This window comes from Mauremys reevesii, linkage group 16 (assembly GCF_016161935.1).
Source record: "Mauremys reevesii isolate NIE-2019 linkage group 16, ASM1616193v1, whole genome shotgun sequence".
Taxonomy (NCBI): domain Eukaryota; kingdom Metazoa; phylum Chordata; order Testudines; family Geoemydidae; genus Mauremys; species Mauremys reevesii.
This window is the reverse complement of record NC_052638.1, coordinates 5,760,259-5,775,940: the sequence shown is the minus strand read 5'-3', so window position 1 is coordinate 5,775,940 and position 15,682 is coordinate 5,760,259. Positions and strand designations below refer to the sequence as shown.

Genomic DNA, 15,682 nt, shown 5'->3' with positions numbered 1-15,682 from the left:
ACTGGAGGAGACGAACACTTGGTTGTCCTGCCTTAATTTAGGCCACTATTGTTCCCTGGGGCTCTAGAGGATATTGGGAGTACTTTGTGCCAGAGCTTGTGCTTTCAATGCATGTCTTTCCTGAGTGGTGAAGGCCAAATACAGTGAGAAAAGCATCCAGCTGGCAGGGATTTTCAAACACTCCAAGGTTGGTTTGGGGATTATTTGTTCTGACCTGAGGATTCTCTTCTGTGGTGCTCTGCAGGTTAACAAGCATATGGAAACTCTAGAAGGGCTAGGGAAGAGGCATGAGCAGTAGTGTTTTCAAAATGCCAGTGACACCCAGCTCCGTCTTTCCTGCAGTCCCACCACTGCTGTTGAACATCTCACCTAACATTTAGTAGATTGGGGCGTGGCTGAGGGGTAGGTGGCCAATACTCAGTCTGGAGAACAGAGAGGGAACAACAGAAGGTTGGAAGAAAAACCACAAGAAGTGGCAAGGATTATCGGTCCTTTTGAATGAGGAGTACTTGTGGCACCTTAGAGGCTAACAAATTTATTTGGGCATAAGCTTTCGTGAGCTAAAACCCACTTCATCGTGTGCATGCAGTGGAAAATACAGTAGGAAGATATATACACATAGAGAACATGAAAAAATGTATTTTCCACTGCATCCATTTTCTACTGTAATTTCCACTCTATGCATCCGATGAAGTGGGTTTTAGCCCACGAAAGCTTATGCCCAAATAAATGTGTTAGCCTCTAAGGTGCCACAAGTACTCCTCATTCTTTTTGCTGATTCAGACTAACATGGCTACCACTCTGAAATCTGTCCTTTTGAGGGTCTCAGCCTTTAGTAACTGGAGTCTGCAATCTAGGGGTATTATTTGACCTATGGCTGCTGTTGGGTGCAGCTCCCCACCCCCATTGCTGTTCAGACCAGAGTCCATTTCTTTCAGATGTAGACTTTGCTAACGTAATCCAAACTTTTATACTCTCAAAACTATGCGATAGTGTAATCTGCATAGGGCTACCCCTTTACTCTAGCCAGAAACTGCAAGCAGTAAAAAAATACAGCAGCCCATTTGTAAACCGTCTCTCTCTGGGAGCAAAGCAGCAGTGCCCTGGGACCAGTTATCCATTTAGCTTCTGAGTGAAGCTGAAGGTTTTGGATTTAACCTATAGAACTCTACATAGCCTGGGGACTCCTTGCCTGAGACCCTGCCTTCTCCATTTCAAACCGCCACAAAGCAGCCTGCGGTGCTCAAGTTGGAGTCCCAGCCATGTATGAAAGCGGCAGCTGTCAGCAGAGCATTCTCTTTGAGAAGGACATGCCAGCTCTACAAGACTTTGCTTACAACAGCACAGGTGGGCGGGGAGTTAGGATACTTAACTGCTCTCCTGCTGGACAGAACCTATAAATTACATTTCTAGGATGTCAGGCTAGCTGTGGTATGTTCTCTTCCTGAAGCTAACAGGTCGATTACAGCAAAGAAAGGGTCACTATGAATAAAGACATTACCCTGAGCTCTTAAGAGAGTAGCTCCTATACTAGAAGGTTTCAGATAGAGGGCCTGAGGAACAGCTTTTTTGTAACACTGCCTCTTGTAACAAACAAGAAATCATGCAGCAGTCTCTCCTCCGGTAAATCCCCCAGACTTGAGTGACACATCTAGTCTCATTTACCATACATTGGTCCTAGCAACCAGCATATTGCATTATATACACTGAGCCCTTCTTTCTGCTCAGGCAGTGTGACTAACATTGTATTCAGACTTGTCACTTGGGAAAAGGACGAAGTGAGTGAGGTAATATCTTTTATTGGACTAACTTCTGATGGTGGAAGGTACAAGCTTTCAAGCTACACAGGAGCTCTTCTTCCGGTTTGGGGAAGAAGCAGATGATAATTCTCTAACATATAGGTAATTCCAGAACCTGGAAGAGTTTAACAGTTAGCATAAGGGGGAATATTTGGGGTCTGGGAAGAAACTAGTTTGTACATTCTGACCAGTAACACTGTTTTACCTGCATACTGAAGCACACCCAAAACCAGACTCTACAGTCTCTTTCCTGCAGGAAATGTAGAGAACCTCCGAATATTTAATGGTTATTTTAGCTTTTTAGAGTATGCTAGAGTAGCTCTTCAGCAATAAAAACCCTACAGTATTGTCTGAAATGCTAAGCAAAGCTAGCATTTAAATATACACAACGTGGAAGTACTTAACTTCAATTGTTAATGAATACCAGACCCTGTAAGAGCTTTATAGTTGACTATCCCTGGATTCCATCTGAATGGTCAACTGCAAAACTTGCCCAGTGCAGAATCATGAAATTCAGTCACCAAAGCCACATGAAGTCATACATGTCAGAGCAAAATGTTAGTCAATCCTTTGATTCAGAGGAGGCCAATGAAGAGGAAATAGACAGCCTGAAATGAGATACTCTGGCCACTGTATTCTAAGTCACTACTACAGACTGCAAAATTGCTTATTAGGAGTAGCAGCAAGTGAAGAATTGAGACAGGTATTCCTAGAAAATTAGGCTGCACCATTTCCTCAGCAAGCTACACAGAGTTCTATTCACTGAACTGATTTAAGACAAGCCAGATGAAAACACTGCAACTAGGAAAGGACTATTTTAGGTTTTCTATCTATTGCCCCAAAGCAAACATTCTTTAAGAACGGAGGAGCTTTCCATTATGCACACATACTTATTAACAAAATTCCTTAAATACAAACAGTACTAGCTTCAACCTTATCAGCACAGCATTCCAACAAAAATAATGTCCTGGAAGTTCTAAGGGTTGGCTACCGGTATAGCACCTCTGCCTTTTCAGGCCTTTCTATGGGCCTGGGAAAACCCATATTCTATAAGGAAACCCCCTTTGACTGGTTCCTTTTTCCCCATTCCCCTGCCTCCTCAAGAGGGGCAGCCAAACCCAGGTGCTGAACAGGATTGTTTCGGTGTGCTGTAGCTGGCAGGAATGCAGGGTGACCCTGCTCTGATTCCCAAGCCTGTGGTGGGGAGGGGGGGGGAAAAAAAAGGCAGTTCCCACATGTACCAACCCTTGGCCTGAAGAGTGAAGAGCTCGGCGTAGGAACAAAAACCCACCAATACATACCCCCTACCCTCTCCTCTCCCCTCCCCTGCAGGAGTAAATGGGAGAAGACTTCTGAAAATTAAGATGTAGAAAATTTAATGCTGAGGTTTGTTGTATGGGGGCAGCTGAGAATGAAATGCTCAGTTGGGGGCAGGATGTAAAATGGCAGCATTGGGAGGACAGAGAATTAAGCACTTGGTTAGGAAGGGGAAGCCAAAAAATGAATTGAATGAAAAATTAGAAAGGGTTCAGAAGAGAGGCACGAGAATTATCTGAGGTCCAGAAAACCTACCTTACAGCAAGAAACTTTAGATGCGCCATCTATTTAGTTTGTCCAGGAGAAGATTAAGAGAGGATTTGATCATAGTCTAAAAGTACACAGGGACAAGATTTCTGATACTTTAGGGTTCTTTACTCCAGCAAAGACAATGAAATGCAGTGGCTGAAAGCTGAAACTAGACAAATTCAGAATAAAAATTGGATGACTATTTTAATAGGGAGGGTAAGGAACCACTGAAATAACTGACTTATGGACATGGTGGATTCTCTCTCACTTGTAGCTTTAAACAGAGACTGATGTCTCTTTCAAAAAGACACACTCAAGGTCAACCACAAGTTAGTGGCTTGATACAGAAATCAGTAGGTGACATTTTTTGCTTACAGACTGCTGGCAGATATGTGCCTGCCAGTAAGCCACATGCATTAGAGGACAATATAGATAGGAGCTGCTAGCCGCAGTTTTGACACCGGCATAGAGAAAGTCTTCCTAGATCAGGGATGGGCAAACTACGGCCCGCAGGCCACATCCGGCCCACCAGCCATTTTAATCCGGCCCTTGAGCTCCTGCTGAGGAGCGAGGTCTGGGGCTTGCCCTGCTCCAGTACTCCAGCTGGGGAGCAGAGTTGGGGGCCGCCCCGCACAGCTCCCAGAAGCAGTGGTGTAGCCCCCCTCCGGCTCCTATGCATAGGGAAAGTCAGGGGGCTCCGCTCCGCACGCTGCCCCGCCCCAAGCGCCACCCCGACAGCTCCCAATGCTGGGAACTGCGCACCCAATAGGAGCTGTGGGGGCGGCACCTGTGGATGTGGCAGCGCACTGAACCACCTGGCCGCACCTCCGCGTAGGATCTGGAAAGCAGCCATGCTGCTGCTTCCGGCAGCTGCTTGAGGTAAGCACCACCTAGAGCCTGCACCCGAGTCACCCCGCTGTACCCCAACCCCCTGCCCCAGCCCTGATCCCCCTCCCACCCTCCAAACTCCTCAGTCCCAGCCCAGAACCCCCTCCTGCACTCCAAACGCCTCATCCTCAGCTGCACCCCCAGCCAGAGCCCTCACCCCTGCCGTGCCCCAATCCCCTGCCATGCCCCCTCACCCCTCTCATACCACAATACCCTGCCCCAGCCTGAAGCCCCCCCACACACACACACACACCCTGAACTCCTCATTTTTGGACCCACCCCAGAGTCCACACCCCCAGCCAGAGCCCTCACCCGCTCCTGCACCCCAAACCCAATTTCATGAGCATTCATGGCCCGCCATACAATTTCTATACCCAGATGTGGTCCTCAGGCCAAAAAGTTTGCCCAACCCTGTCCTAGATGCTTTTCAAACATATGGCCATGAGCACCTAAGTGGCTTAGAAACATTATTGCCTGTGGAAAGGGTGTGCCTACCTGCTCATTTTCAATGAGCCTTAGGCTAGGTCTCACTACCGCGGTAAGTCGACCTATGCTACACAACTCCAGCTACATGAATAACGCACCTGAAGTCTATGTACCTTAGGTTGACTTACCGCGGGGGGTCGACGGGAGAAACTCTCCAGTCAAGTTACTTTACTCTTCTTGTCAGGGGTAGTGTACAGGGGTCGACTGGAGAGCCATCTGCTGTTGACTTGGCAGGTCTTCACTAGACCTGCTAAATCGACTGCTGGTGGATCGATCTCAGAGCATCGATCCCGGCTGTAGTATAGATGTAGCCTGAGCCACAGGGCTATATAGCTAGTGTTTGACTTAAAAGCAGTTTAAAAAAATATAATTCATTTTCAAGGACCTATGGAGTTAACATTTAACCATGAGGACCCCAGACTTGTCATCTTCAGGAAATAATGGAAGTTCTTCTTTCACCTCACAGACAAACTAAGAGAACACATTTAGATCCCAAAAAAGATACTTACTGTGGTGTATGTAGGCTTGGAAGGAATAGATTTATATTGACAAAGCAAGTAAACATCAATTTCACACACAAACCAACACAAATATTTCCATCAATACTACTCAAAATTTACAGATGGGCAGAATAAGAAAAATGTTGCTTGAGAACGTGAGTTTGATTTAAAGATATTTACCTGGGATGTTGGCAATTTGTGTTTTAACAGTTATAAAGCTTTAATTTTTTGAACCTCAATGTTTGTTAAGTTATTATTGTCTGACATCCCCATAATTTCCCACAATGTAAAAATCGATAAAAATACAAAAAATGCTTAAAAATAAGCATTGATCTTAGCTGTCAAAATTCTAAAAACAAAGATTGAATTCTGCAAAGCCTAAGTATTTGTAATCGGTCTGTGCAATTCACTCTTCCAGAAGGTTTTCAAGATAAGTATTATGATAGTTAAAAAAGATGATTGGAAAACTAGTTAACATCTGTAACTATGGAAGCTAAGATTGATATGTAATTAATTCTTATACTTCAGTGTGTAAACTGAGTACATGTAGAGACTTCTCTTCAGTGGACATGGAGAACAGCCCTTAACATATTTGAAGATTTATCAGGTCCCGCCCTCAGTCTTCAAGTCCTTCTCCTAGCCTCCCCTCCCTCCTTCCCCAAATCATTACTAAACAGACAGCTAGGCTTATTATTGGGTGAGGATTATTTTTATCCTTTCAATGCTCAGCAATGTGTACATAAAATCAGTCACTATTCATTTAAATTTTACTAAAAACAAGACTTTTCTTCACAGTTGTACAGTCTTGATGGTTACTACAAAAGATGTTAAAAAGGAAATCTGCCTAAACACCACATTCTCTCTCAACACTGGGAACTGCAGCTCAAGTTTGGCATTATTAAAAAAAAGAAATCACATGTAAATTTTTCCCATTATCTAGTTGTGGAGATACTAGTATTTAACTGAACACTGTCAAAGCTAGTAGGCGGAGAAATGGACTTAGTAGCTTCATTTTGCTTTGCAGTCATGGAATCTTGTCTTCATATGTTTTTGTGCAATACCTAGTATGACAGGACTCGGATAATTATTCAGACCTCTGGGCGTTACCACAATATACATATATTGTATTATAAACCCATCACTTTCACACCAGCACCACAAGTACTTTCTCCAGAGATCCCAAACTTAATGGCATACATGCTTTGCCATCACTAGAACCTTCCTCATGGCACCTAGCTGACGCTCTCTCCTCCACTATCCTTTGCTTGAAAAATTGCAGTTTTTTGTTTTACACACACTTCAGAAATTTAAGTGCAGAAATATGCATATTTATTTTGTTTGCCCAATTTGCATGCACAGTTACTTCAGCTGCCTGTTCAACTGCATTATTTGAGGGCTTAAAACAGCTGAAAACAAAAATCACACTCACGATGCTGTTAGCAAAGTCGTTCAGCAATCATGTCAACTGTGGTAATACATACTGCAAAGTCCAAGTAAAAGCCTGTACTACAAACCATTACACTACCAAAGGAACCTACTAGCAGTATCACAGAAAAACAACACATCCCAGCAGAGAGGACAGCAAATGTTAACCTTATTTTTATCACTTGTGTTTTTCCAAGGAAGTGAACTGATTTAATAGAACATTCAAAGTGCTCATCCTTTTAGGAGTGTATATTAAGGAATATTAACTGGGAGTCGGGTGAGAAATGAATTCCACATCCCAAGACTAACCATCTTAACTATACCAAGGTTTACTTCTATCAATGATACAGAAAATCATCACCTTTCCTCACCTCCACCCCCTTAACTCCAATATGTGAAATTCCTTTTATGCTCCTCATTTTTAAGACTAAGTAGGTAAGTCTTTACAAAAAGAACACAAGGAATTGCTGCTGGAGAGTAACTCTTCCCAGAACTAGAGGAATCCAAGATACATACTATCCCAGAAGGAGCAGGTTGTTGCAGTGATATATTTAACTTTCCAGTAGCAGTTCTACAACCACTCTCTCCATTTCTTACCACATATGTAATTGTTTTGTTCCAATGGGATATTCCAATCTAATATGATATATATCCCACAAGTCCACACATAGATCGCATAGAAAACAGCCATAAATTATGGGTTTGATGCAGGAGTGACTGGGTAAAATACTACAGCCTGAGTTATGCAGGAAGTCAGACCAGATTATCAGAACAGGTTTTATGGCCAGAAAGGACCATTAAGAGAGCAGAAATTCTGCTCCATTTGAGAACATGCAAATACATTGCTCTTACCCTACATTTTTTTGCAATTGTTTACAAAAGATAGCAACAGATATTGAAGTTCGCTACTTGTATCAGGGCAAGCAGCTTCCTTCTCAGATCACACTGGAAACAAAGAAAATGCAAGTGTGCGCAGTCAGTCAGAAAATACACATTTGGCCCTAGTTCAAGAAGACCTGAACCTGTTATTTCTGTCCGTGATTCACCCAGCCTCACCTAAATGTCCTCCAATCTCCATGGGTACAGGACCTCTGGTAAAACAGTGTTGCACTAACTAGACTACCCAAATATTGCAACAATACCTGAAGTCTAAAAATGCCAGATTTTGCCTTGCTCTGAACTCCCCAATTATGAGGCTCCTGCCATCTTTGTCCCCAATTCTCTTATTCTCCACTACCCTGGCCCCCAGTGCTCAGCCCCGTTCGCCTTTTTTCTGGGATACAAACCAGACAGGCAATATGAGTCACATGATGCAGACGCGTAAAGTGGCAGGAACCTTAGGCCTTACCTACACTCAAGATTTGCTGCTTTAACTAGGCTAGTGAAGTCCCCAGGGTGGACATAGTTATACCAATAAAGCTTATTCTAGTTTGGCAAAACAAAATAAGCTATACTGGTATAACTGCGTCTACACTAGGGCTTTTACTGGCATAACTATGTCAACAACAAAAAACAACTCACAGCTTACTAAAAGTTATGCCAGTAAATTTTTTTAAGTTTAGACCAGACCTACCAGATCATGGGGGGGAGAGGAGAAAGGAGAAGAAGGTAGCATTGCTGACTAGCATAGAAGGAAAACAATGTCAAATTCATAAGTAACTGAAAAGAAAGTAGAACTGGGAGAGAAATTAATTTACAGTGATAAGCAGTTAGACCAGTGGTGCCCAAACTTTTCCTGTTGTGCCCCCTCCATTACAGCAGTTGGTTCCGCAGAGGAGCTTGGGCTGAAGGCAGAACTGGGAATGTCGGAGAAGCTGGGACTAGAGCCAGAGCCAGGCTCCACCGTGCCCCCTCTGAACATTCCTCTGTGCCCCCTGGGAGGGGAATGTCCCACACTTTGGGGACCACTGAGTTAGACTAAATGACAAATAAGCAGGGTTTGTGTGTAACTGATAAAATTGTATGCAGTCTTGAAGTGAGAACAATACACTATAGAAAGACAGTATAAAGTAAAATTTATCACTCTTCAAATAGCAAAATTAGACTGATGAAGCATGGTTTGTCTCATTAGAAATAAACATCAAATAGGACCTACTGGATTTAGTCATTTAAAAAACAGAAACGCTAATTATATAGACATAGACAAGAGTTGTACGTGCACTGAAATCACTCCCACGTGTGCCTGTATATTGTTTTCAGCATGTGTATTGGTTTGAGAAAGCATCCTGTATGAGGATATGTTTAAAACTGTATGTTTATAACTTTACTTTCTTGTATTTTTCTGCAAGTAACCTGCAGATTTTTCTTCATGCTCTAGCTAGACTACATTTTTTAATCTGCTCCAGTAATCCAAACATTATGGAAAATGGTAAGAAATCTTGATTTACTAAGAACAAAAGAATGGCCATACTGGCTCAGACCAATGGTCCATCTAGCCCGTATCCCGTCTGCTGACAGTGGCCAATGCCAAGTGCTTCAGAGGGAATGAACAGAACAGGCAATCAAATGATCCATCTCGTTGTCTACTCTGAGCTTCTCGCAATGGATAACAGTTCTCTAGTCTCTCAGACTACCAATGATGAAGAAATAGTTTAGACTTTTACCACATATGGACATTTAAATGGGCTTTTTCAGCAGTTTCTCTTTTTAAGAGGAGATACTTTAATCACACAGCGATAACTATCAGTTTCGGCTCTGAAACACAAATGTGTAGCGCACTAACATGTGGTGGTCCAATTAATATTTTATTTCAGCTAGTAATCCATAAAGCAATCTGTATATAAATAGGGAAAACTGACTCCGTTAAATCTAGTTAGGTACAGAGGATCTGATACACTCATGCAATATTTGAATATGACCAATATGTTTTAAAATAATATCTTCTCACAATTCAGTTCTTACAATTGGATAAGACTCCAATCCAGATTAAACTTCCAAGAGAGTGCAAGGAAAACTTGTTTTAAACAAGGCAGTTCTACCAAGAGCTGGTAAGCTACTTCTGAAAATGTTTCTCTTGACAATTTATAAATAAACTCAGTCAACTCGAATATTTGAAAAAAAAAATTTGGTCTTCGTGTCATAATCTGTCAGACAGGAATGGTCCCAGTCAGGGATACAGTAAAGTATAAAGCCTAACAACTCACTTTCTAGGCCCTGGATGCTGGCTCTCATCTAATCCTAAAAAGACAAAAGGTTCTGTTGCTATGGGCAGCTGGGAGGTAGCCTTGCATTCATGAACGAGGTTACAGTTACAATCTCCTCCTAATGCATTTGTTTCATCTCCAGTCCAGAGACAGCTCTCCGCGTAATGCACACTTACATCGTATGATATGACTAGCCATCTGCCATGATAACATTTGAAACATTCATCTGTGAAACAGAGGAGAATATGGCTAGGAAAGAGAATAAAACAAGGAACCAGCATTTCCCTCCTTGGTTTGGGGAGTTGGCATTCACGCCGAGTGCTCTCCTAGCTAGAATCTGTAGAGTCCTCTCGTCCACCAGCACTTGCTCTTATACTAGTCTTGAAGTTTGCCCTTTTATTAAGCGTTAGTGGCCTTCTGACAAGCTGTGCATTAGGCGTTATGAATTTCAGGTTCATATTTTGTTTTTCAACAGAACAAACAATAGATGGCTTCTGATCACCTACTATGGGTAACTTGAGATAAGCATCCAAGTAGAGACTATGCAAAAACGTGTGTAAATTCAATTTACAGATCTGATAGCACTTAGTACTTTACATTTGCAAAACACTATACCCATAGCCTCACAACATATATGTAGTGCAGGGGTTGGCAAACTTTTTGGCCCGAGGGCCACATCTGGGTGGGGAAATTGTATGCAGGGCCATGAATGTAGGGCTGGGGCACGGTGTTAGGGTGCAGGGTGCAGCAGGGGGCTCAGGGCAAGGATTCGGGCTCTAGCCCAGTGCTGCTTACTTCGAGCAGCTCCGGGGCTGGCAGCAGCAGGGCTAAGGCAGGCTCCCTGTCTGCCCTGGCCATGCACCGCTCCCAGAAGTGGCCAGCATGTCCGGCAGGGGTGCCTGGGGGCGGGATGGGGCAGGTGGCTTCGCCGTGCACTGTGCTTCACGCTGCCCTTGCCAATGGGAGCTGCAGGGGGCAATAACTGCAGGCCAAGGGCAGGACACAGAGCCCTCTGCCTGCCCTGCCCCCCATGGCCAAAGGGATGTGGTGCCAGCCGCTTCCGGGAGCAGTGTGGGGCCAGGGCAGGCAGGGAGCCTGCCTTAGCCCTGCTGTGCCATGGGGCTGGCAATCCTGTGGGCCAGATTGAAAGCCCAGACGGGCCAGATTCAGCCCACTGGCCGTAGTTTGCCCTCCCCTGATGTAGTGCAAACATTGTTCCCATCTTACACATGGGAAAAAAAGAAATACAGAAAGTTACTTGCCCAAGATCTTACAAGTCAGTGACACTGATGGAATTAGAACTCAGGATTTCCTCGCTTCCAACACTATGCACCACCTTTCAGATACAGACAGAAATGGAATGCAGTACACTGGGAATACTGGAGACAATTATTATAAAGGCAGTTCAAGAGGGATAATGAATTATTGTGATTCCAAACAACAGCTCTCTGAAGAACTATACGTACAGCTGAGTGATTACAAGGACAGGACAGACTACAGTTAAAGCAACAAGCATCGCTAGATGGAAAGGATTCCAGAAATCTCAATGTAATGCTTTCCAATAGGAAGACTGTACAAACAACAATACCTATAACAGAATCTGATTTATGTTTTGAAATAAGATTTTAAAGTCATGTAAAGTTTTTAAATTCCAAAACGGACCTGTCTCGTATGGTTATTTTTGAGATACATTTTCCTAGTTACCTGGAAGGCTAGTGGCTAGAGCTGACTTGTGGGGAAGTGCTAGCGAGAAAACTAGATAAGAGACCTTAAGGTGACAGGTTTTTAAAAAGACTATGACAGCCTGTTATCAGAACACACGTGTTTTTTAAAAAGCAGTCAGACAAATTTCACCACCAAGTCCTCCAGAGACAGGCAACGAAGGTCAGGATGTGGTACCTGTTCGGACACTAGCAAAACGGGTTGTTATTTTAACATACAAATAACCACACTGGGTCAAACCGATGGTCCATCTAGCCTAGTAGCCCATCTTCGGACAGTGGCCAGTACCAACTGTTTCAGAGGGAATAAACAGAACAGGGCAATTTATTGAGTGACACAACCCATTACCCGGTCCCAGCTTCTAGCAGTCAGAGCTTTAGGGATACCCAGAGCATCTTGGCTAATAGCCACTGATGGACCTATCCCCCGTGAGTTTAGTTAATTCTTTTCTGAACCCAGTTATTTTTGGTGTTCACAACATCCCTTGGCAACAAGTTTCACAGGTTGACTATGCACTGTGTGAAAAAGTACTGTCTTATGTTTGTTTTAAACATGCTGTCTATTCATTTCATTGGCTGACCCCTGGATCTTGTATGATATGAAAAGGTAAATAACACTTCCATATTCACTTTCTCCACAGTAGTCATGATTGTATAGTCCTTTATCAAACTCCCTCAGTCATCTCTCTTCCAAGCTGAACACTCTCTCTTCATGTGGAAGCTGTTCCATACCCCTAATCATTTGCTCTTACTATTTCCAACTCTAATGTATCCTTTCAGAGATGGGGGTGACCAGAACTGCACACAGTATTCAAGGTGTGGTCATCTCATGGGTTTAGATACTGGCATTATGATATTCTCTGTTTTATTATTGATCCCTATTAAGAGTTCTTAATATTGTTAGGCTTTAGGTTTTTGACTGCTGCTGCACACTGAGCAGATGTTTTCAGAAAACGATCCACGATATTCCAGGATGTCTTTCTTGAGTGATAAAAGCTAACTTAGACTCCATCATTTTATATGTATAGTTGGGTTTATATTTCCCAATGTGCATCACTTTACATTTATCAACACTGAATTTCATCTCCTGTTTTCTTGCCCAGTCACTCAGTTTTGTGAGTTCCCTTTGTAACTCTTCACAGTCCGCTTTGGGCCTAATTATCTTGAGTAATTTTGTATTGTCCACAAACTTTGCCACTTCACTATTTACTCCTTTTTCCAAATCATTTATAAATAGGTTGAACAGCACTGCTACCAGTACAGATCCTTGGGATATCCCACTATTTACTTCTCTCCACTGTGAAAACTGACCATCTATTCCTAACTTTTGTCCCCCTTTCTACGAGTTACTGATTCATGAGAGGACCTTCTCTCTTATCCCAGGACTGCTTACATTGCTGAAGAACCTTTGGTGAGGGACCTCATCAAAGGCTTTACCAAATTCCAGCTACGCTATATCCACTGGATCCCCCTTGTCCACATTTGCTGACCCCTCAAAGAACTGTAACAGATTGGCGAAGCACCATTTCCCTTCACAAAAGCCGTCTCGACTCCTCCCAACCACAGCCTGTTCCCGCATGTATCTGATCACTCTGTTCTATAGTTTAACCCAGTTGCCTGGTACTGCAGCAGGCGCACCGGCCTGTAATTGCCGGGACCCCGGGCATTACCTGTGCTCCCGCCCAGTTACACACCACGCCTGGCAGCTCTGCAGCCCCACAGCTGACCAGCCCGGGCTCGCCCCCCAGTGCCTACGGGGCTCCCGTGCAGGCTCCCGCCGCACCAGGCAGGGGCCAGGCCCCGAGAAGGGCAGCACCGCGCTGCACTGGAGCCCCCGCCCCTCCTGTCAGGGCGCAGCGGGCGGCAGAGACCCTCCGGCTCCGGCTCCGGCTCGGCCCGCGGAGCAGCCCCCGGCCCGCATCGCGATGCTGCCCCGGCCGGCTCCAGCCCGCAGCTCCGCGCCCCCTGCCCAGCCCGCCTACCTGAGCCCCGCACTCACCGCGCGGCTCCCACGATGGCGGCGGCACCGAGCGCGGCCTGAACCCCCTGAGCCGCCTTCCCCCGCGCTCCCCGCCCCGCCCGGACACGCCCACCACCCCACGGCACGCCGGGAAAGCGAGTCCTGCCACGGCCAATAAACAGCCCCGGCGGGGAGCGCGCGGACTACCATTCCCGGCGTGCCACGCGCCGCTGCCGCCCACCGGCTCCCAGCTTGAATGAAAGGCAACGAAACAACATTCTGCTATCGGCGCCCTTTACGCGCAGAGCGTTGTGGGATAGTGGCGGAGCGCGGCGCTGTTGGTTTCTTTTCCCTCAAAACTCCGCCCTCGGCTCTTGGCGGGACTTGGCCTAGCGGGCAGCGGCGCTTTTCCCGCGGGTGGCGGGGCCCTGTCCTGGCAGCCGCTTGGGGGCAGCGCGGGGTCAGTGGCTGGGTCTGCTGCCCTCTGCGTGGCGAGGGGTCCCGGGGGCGGGCTGGGCCTGGCAGCCCCGCTCTCCGTCGGGCTGGGGCCCCCTCAGTCTCCTCCTGCTCCGTCCCGGGGCTGGCCATGGCGGGGACGGGGACTCAGACCAGCCTGTCCCGGGGCTGTTCTCCGCACCGCAGCTCCAGTCCCCTTCCCCTCAGCACCCTGCGCGTGTGCACGGCCCTGACCCCCGGCATCGGCCTCAAGCTCATCTGCTCCTTCGAAACCCAAACTCGCCCTCCTCAGCGAGGTCTCGCGGCCCTGCCCCTCCCCTCCCGCTCTCTTGTGTCTCTTTATTGGGGACTTCACACCTTCCCGCGTGCTGCCTTTCACTGGAACACGCTCCCAGCTCTTGTTGGCCAAGCTGCCTCGAATAGCGCCTTCAGCTCACTCCTAAACCCCATCTTCTTCCAGGGGAAGTGACATCGTCTACCACAGTGGGGCTGGGACATAGGTGTTCTGTGCCTCCTAAAATCCATGCAGCCCAAAGAAACTAGCCCATTAGTTGCCTAATGGCCACCCCTAAATGGAGGCAAAGAGTGGATAGATATTTTGCCAAGAAAATTCACCCCGGCCTGAAGGGGAAGACATAATGGTGCCTAATCTTAGGCAAAAAAAGAAAAGGATATGCCAACCAAACAGTTAAACAAGGGAACTTTTTCAAGAATTCAAAGCAATGGAAATGGACTCTCTCACTAAATGCCTGGCTATTAAGAAAAAGAAGAGGTAGCTGATTTTTATTATAAGGACTTCTGATGTGGGAGTCATGAGAAAGTGGACACAGGGGTCCATCTGCAGTTGTGAGTGAAGCAAGAGATAAGGAGAAATGTGGGAAACAGTGCAGACAAAGAATGTTAAAATCAAAGGGAGCCTCAGAAATTGTGAAAAGGAGAAAACTTGTTTTATTGCTCCAATGTCTTCTCAAAGACTTGCTAAATTAAAACTTAGCAAAAGCTGCAGTGGCCTACTGAGCCCCTTTCTCCCTTCTTGCAGTGGGAAGCTGTCCTGGAGGCATAATAGTGCAGTGATACTATTTCAACCGAAAGGGGTAATCATGAAAAAGGTGAGAGAATAAAAATTTCCATACAAGAACATAGTCTGATGTTTCTAGACCTTTCGGCCATGAGTGAGTCAAATGAAGGAATTGGGTAAAGTTATTAAATCAATCTGAAAAATTAACAGATGTGGTTTCCCCATAAAGCTCACCTAACTTTTAGAAGAAGAGTTATATTGAAAAATCTGAAAAAGAAATACTCCCTGGGAATGGCAAGCGGAGAAACAATGAGACTGGAAGAGGCAAGGCAGGCCTCTGGCAAATATTCAAGCCCTAAAGGAGAAGAATCCTAAAGGGGAAGTATGAACCTACACAACTCCACTGGAAGCATGTGCACAATTCAGTAAAATGGCAGACAACCACTAATGACACAGAATAGAGAGGGTTTATAAGCAGGGTTTATAATTATCTGGAAATGGAGAAACAAGTATTTAGAGCTGTGAGGTTCAGAGTTTTGAGAAGTAATCCAGGCACTATCTTGGACAGTGGATCAATTCATGCAAAGAGTGGTCAGAGCTCTCCAAACCTGTATTCACTTTCTCCACACCAGTCATTGTATCGTCCTTTATCATATCCCCCCTCAGTCATCTCTCTTCCAAACTGAGATCATGTGGAAGCTGTTCCATACCCCTAATCAT

The 15,682-nt window shown here is 45.3% G+C and overlaps 1 protein-coding gene across 2 annotated transcripts in view; it reads right to left on the bottom strand.

The window, feature by feature from the left end:
* Positions 1 to 13,645, bottom strand: part of NUTF2 (nuclear transport factor 2) — a 55,753-nt gene extending 42,108 nt beyond the window's left edge. The window contains exon 1 of one of the 2 annotated variants that reach the window (XM_039502533.1): positions 13,528 to 13,645. The gene's annotated coding sequence lies outside the window, so the exon portion shown is untranslated. Of the gene's footprint in view, positions 1 to 13,510 lie in introns of both variants that reach the window. The other variant, XM_039502534.1, reaches the window with a different exon arrangement.
* Positions 13,646 to 15,682: the final 2,037 nt, after the last annotated feature.